Source organism: Macrobrachium rosenbergii, chromosome 53, assembly GCF_040412425.1.
Source record: "Macrobrachium rosenbergii isolate ZJJX-2024 chromosome 53, ASM4041242v1, whole genome shotgun sequence".
NCBI lineage: Eukaryota > Metazoa > Arthropoda > Malacostraca > Decapoda > Palaemonidae > Macrobrachium > Macrobrachium rosenbergii.
This window is the reverse complement of record NC_089793.1, coordinates 51,272,477-51,278,637: the sequence shown is the minus strand read 5'-3', so window position 1 is coordinate 51,278,637 and position 6,161 is coordinate 51,272,477.

The window sequence follows — 6,161 nt, the reverse complement described above, 5'->3', positions numbered from 1 at the left end:
AACTTGTTCCACTCCCCTTTTCAATCTGACGTGTTGATGTAGCACTCCAAGCAAGTAAACACAAAGGGACTCAAAACAAGCAAAGTTGTTTATAAACTATGGAACCAGTCGTCAAACAAAGATCAGGCAATGCCGTCGTTTTCCAGTCATCTGGAACGTCTAATTGGTCCTTGCCCGATGTGGTCGTTTTGCTGGTCATCAGCTGCATAGGCGCCTGCAACATCGGTTACTGGAAGTAACCGAGTTACCTGAACGGGAGAAAGAGAGGCAACCGCAGCATCAGATTTGGCTAACGAGACAACACTATCATAATGGTCTTTATTCTTAAAACCTTTAATATACTTCCTGGAAATAAGGTTGTTGGTGAATTTATCTTCCTGTGTCAAAGATTTATTGCCTTCCATAGATAAATCACTATCTATCACACCCTCCACTAGTCTTCTTATGCCAACATCTTTACTTCTAAAAATTACTTTAGATTCTGCCCAATTTATGCAGTGGTCGAGTTTAAGACTGACTAACTAACACATTGTTTTCTGCATATTATTATCATTAATTTTTTTTTGTCTATCACAGCCATCTTATTCGATTGGGTGGTTTTTATAGTGTGGGGTTCCGAGTTGCATCCTGCCTCCTTAGGAGTCCATCACTTTTCTCACTATGTGCGGTGTTTCTAGTAGCACACTTTTCTGCATGAGTCCTGGAGTTAATTCGGCATCTAGTTTTTCCAGAATCCTTTTCAGGGATCTTGGGATCGTGCCTAGTGTTCCTATGATTTTCAGGTCCTGATATTTATCAATTTTCTCTCTTTCTTTCTTATCTACTCTGGTGTCCCATGGTATTGCCACATCAATGAGTGATACTTTCTTTTTGATTTTGTCAATCAATGTCACGTCTGGTCTATTGGCACGTATCACCCTATCTGTTCTGATGCCAAAGTCCCAGAGGATCTTTGCCTGATCATTTTTTATCACTCCCTCAGGTTGGTGTTCGTACCACTTATTACTGCAAGCTAGCTGGTGTTTCTTGCACAGGTTCCAGTGGAGGGCTTTTGCTAGTGAATCATGCCTCTTTTTGTACTGGTTCTGTGCAAGCGCCGGACATTCACTTGCTATGTGGCTTATGGTCTCGTCTTTCATATTGCACTTCCTGCATATGGGTCAGATGTTATTTCCATCTATTGTTCTTTGGATATGTCTGGTTCTTAGGGCCTGATCTTGCGTCGCTGTTAGTATTCCTTCTGTTTCCTTCTTGAGTTCTTCCCTCTGTAGCCATTGCCATGTTTCGTCACTGGCCAGTTCTTTTGTCTGTCTCATGTACTGTCTGTGCATTGGTTTGTTGTGCCATTCCTCTGTTCCGTATATTTCTGGGTCTTTGTCTACTTTTATCAGTCCTTCTTCCCATGCACTCCTTAGCCACTCGTCTTCACCGGTTTTCAGATATTGCCCCAGTGCTCTGCTCTCGATGTTGACGTAGTCCTCTATGCTTACTAGCCCTCTCCCCCCTTCCTTTCGCGTTATGTATAGTTTGTCTGTATTTGCTCTTGGGTGTAGTGTTTTGTGTACTGTCATGTGTTCTCTAGTTTTCTGGTCTATTCTGCGGAGTTCAGCCTTCGTTCACTCCACTACTCCTGCGCTGTATCTGATTACTGGTACTGCCCATGTGTTTATGGCTTTCGTCATGTTTCCGGCGTTGAGTTTTGAGTTGAGTATCGCCTTAAGTCTCTGCATATATTCTCTCCTGATCGTGTCCTTCATCTCTTGGTGATTTATATCCTCTCCTTCTGTTATTCCCAGGTATTTGTATCCTGTCTCATCTATGTGTTTGACGCTATTCTCATCTGGCAGCTTTATCCCTTCAGTCCTTGTTACTCTGCCTTTTTGTATGTTGACCAAGGCGCATTTTTCTATTCCAAACTCCATCCTGATGTCCCCAGATACAATCCTTACAGTCTGCATTAGGGTATCTATTTCCTTGATGCTCTTACCAGACAGCTTGATGCCGTCCATGAATTATTCTGTTGCCTCCTTTCTTGAGTTGGTATCCATAATCCATCTTCTGCAGTACTTTAGTCGTGGGAATCATGGCTACTACAAAGAGTGGTGGGGACAATGAGTCGCCTTGAAGGATCCCTCTCCTGATGTTAACCTCTGCTAGTCTTATCCCAGAGCTTGTAAGTACTGTATTCCAGTTGCGCATTGTATTTCTAAGGAAGCTGATGGTGTTTTCCTCTGCCTCTTATATTTTCAGGCATTCTATTAGTCACGTGTGCGGTATCATGTCGATGGCTTTCTTGTGGTCAATCCATGCCATGCTTAGGTTGGTTCTCCTTCTCTTACTATTCTTCATTACCATTTCGTCTACTAGGAGCTGGTCTTTTGTGCCCCAACACATCCTTCTGCTGCCTTTCTGCTGGTGGGGGATGGTATTTTTGTCCTCTAGGTAGTTGTATTATTATTATTATTATTATTATGATTATTATTATTATTCAGAAGATGAAACCTATTCATATGGAACAAGGCCACCAAAGGGGCCACTGACTTGAAATTCAAGCTTCCAAAGAATATTAAGGTGTTCATTAGGAAGAAGTAAGAGGAGATAAAGAGGAATACAGAAAGAGGAGATCCCACTCACTTATTAAAAAAGGAAAAAAAAATGAATAAATCAACAAATAGATAAAAATGTATTGAAATGTAAGGAGAATAGTATTAGTAACCGTTTCAGCATTTCAGTGTGGGGTTGGAAATCAATGAATTAAGGTAACGGAGTCATAACCTATTTTATGCAACACTTGTTTCATAATCCACCCCTTAGGAGGAGGTACCAAAGTCTTTGAGGTGACATGTGACTGGGATTTGATGGGCAAATGAAATTATATTTAGTGAGATATCATTATCCGTTTTTTTTTTTTTTTTTTTTTTGACCTTTTGACCTTAAGAGTCGACCTCTTTCATGATCATTAATGAACAAATAATCAGATTACCATAGAAATTCTTTTCCTCATATTTCATGAAAATCTGATAAAAATGATTAACGAATTATTATTATATAATAATAATAATGTGGACGAAAGCAGTAAACTGAGGCTTAGTGATGGCAGAATTAAATATAATAATAATAATAATAATAATAATAATAATAATAATAATAATAATAATAATAATAATTATTAATATTATTATTATTATTATTATTATTATTATTATTATTATTATTATTATTATTCCAAAATAATTAGTTTTTATCTGTCCATTACACAACGAGTCAGTGGCTCAGTTTTCTGTCGTAGCTTCTTAGTAACATAAAAATTCATGTCTTATAAAATTAAACATAACCGGGGTATTAAATTGCTCCCTATTAAAAAAAATCATTTATTTCAAGGTCTGTCAGCGAGAAAACATTGTTCTAATGTTGCGTGCGTTCTTGTCATGACATCAGTTAGTGAAAAAAAAATCCCAGGGAATGATAATAAGCAAGTATATTCAGGATCCTGAGAAACTACAACGATTTTTGTCAAGTATTCGACAAAAATCGTTACCAAGGACTTTTGAGGTTTAAAACTTACTTTTGGTACTCTTCATTAGCACGCATTCTGCAGGAAGAAGGTGGTTCGTATTGCCTAGAAATCCTAAGTTTTGTTAATGGGTCTGTGAGCCCAGCCCCGCTGCTAGGTAACCGACTGGTTCTTAGCCACGTAAAATAAATCTAATCCTTCGGGCCAGCCCTAGGAGAGCTGTTAATCAGCTCAGTAGTCTGGGTAAACTAAAATATTCTTAACTTAACAAATGGCCACGATTAATAAGGAACCATTTTTATATATAAACTGGTTTTTTTTTATATATAACATTTTCAGATATACCATTTTATATATTTTTTGGTCTAGGCATAGTTATGAGTATTCCCATTTTCGTACAAAGAATATCCAAAACCTATCTCGAATATTTCACATCACATTTCGAAATGCGCATAGTTCATCTTCTCAGCTCTAAGTTCCATCACTGCTTGGAGGGGCAAAATATTGCGGAGTTTAAATAAATCTAATTTGGTTTGGAATTCGTGAAGGTCAGAAGGTATTTCATCCAAATGACTACTGAAAAGGTCGAGATAATAAAGCTACCACAATGGATATATTGCAATTCCTGAAGGTCAGAAGGTATTTCATCCAAATGACTACTGAAAAGGTTGAGATATGGAACAATTTACATTGCATTCCTGAAGGTCAGAAGGTATTTCTTCCAAATGACTACTGAAAAGGTCGAGATTGAAAGCTATATATTGCAAAGGTTTTTCTTCCAAATGACTACTGAAAAATCGAAGTGATAATAAAATGGATAACACAATGGATATATTGTTCCTGAAGGTCAGAAGGTATTTCTGAGGGTCTAGATAATGGATAGTTATATATTGTATTCCTGAAGGTCAGAAGGTTTTCTTCCAAATGACTACTGAAAAGGTCGAGATAATGAAAGCTACCAAATGGATATATTGCAATTCCTGAAGGTCAGAAGGTATTTCTTCAAATGACTACTGAAAAGGTCGAGATAATGAAAGCTACCACAATGGATATATTGTTCATCAGAAGGTTTTCTTCAAATGACTACTGAAAAGGTCGAGATAATGAAAGCACTGGATTGCAATTCCTGAAGGTCAGAAGGTAAAATGACTACTGAAAAGGTCGAGATAATAAAGCTAATTTGGATATATTGCAATTCCTGAAGGTCAGAAGGTATTTCTTCCAAATGACTACTGAAAAGGTCGAGATAATGGAAGCTACCACAATGGATATATTGCAATTCCTGAAGGTCAGAAGGTATTTCTTCCAAATGACTACTGAAAAGGTCGAGATAATGGAAGCTACCACAATGGATATATTGCAATTCTGAAGGTCAGAAGGTATTTCTTCCAAATGACTACTGAAAAGGTCGAGATAATGAAAGCTACCACAATGGATATATTGCAATTCCTGAAGGTCAGAAGGTATTTCATCCAAATGACTACTGAAAAGGTCGAGATAATGAAAGCTACCACAATGGATATATTGCAATTCCTGAAGGTCAGAAGGTATTTCTTTCAAATGACTACTGAAAAGGTCGAGATAATGAAAGCTACCACAATGGATATATTGCAATTCCTGAAGGTCAGAAGGTATTTCATTTCTTCAAATGACTACTGAAAAGGTCGAGATAATGAAAGCTACCACAATGGATATATTGCAATTCCTGAAGGTCAGAAGGTATTTCTTCCAAATGACTACTGAAAAGGTCGAGATAATGAAAGCTACCACAATGGATATATTGCAATTCCTGAAGGTCAGAAGGTATTTCTTCCAAATGACTACTGAAAAGGTCGAGATAATGAAAGCTACCACAATGGATATATTGCAATTCCTGAAGGTCAGAAGGTATTTCTTCCAAATGACTACTGAAAAGGTCGTGATAATGAAAGCTACAAATGGATATATTGCAATTCCTGAAGGTCAGAAGGTATTTCTTCCAAATGACTACTGAAAAGGTCGAGATAATGAAAGCTACCACAATGGATATATTGCAATTCCTGAAGGTCATAAGGTATTTCATCCAAATGACTACTGAAAAGGTCGAGATAATGAAAGCTACCACAATGGATATATTGCAATTCCTGAAGGTCAGAAGGTATTTCTTCCAAATGACTACTGAAAAGGTCGAGATAATGGAAGCTACACAATGGATATATTGCAATTCCTGAAGGTCAGAAGGTATTTCTTCCAAATGACTACTGAAAAGGTCGAGATAATGAAAGCTACCACAATGGATATATTGCAATTCCTGAAGGTCAGAAGGTATTTCTTCCAAATGACTACTGAAAAGGTCGAGATAATGGAAGCTACCACAATGGATATATTGCAATTCCTGAAGGTCAGAAGGTATTTCATCCAAATGACTACTGAAAAGGTTGAGATAATGAAAGCTACCACAATGGATATATTGCAATTCCTGAAGGTCAGGAAAAGGTCAGATAATGAAAGCTACCACAATGGATATTTCAATTCAAGGTCAGAAGGTATTTCTTCCAAATGACTACTGAAAAAGGTTGAGATAATGAAAGCTACAAATGGATATATTGCAATTCCTGAAGGTCAGAAGGTATTTCTTCCAAATGACTACTGAAAAGGTCGAGATAAT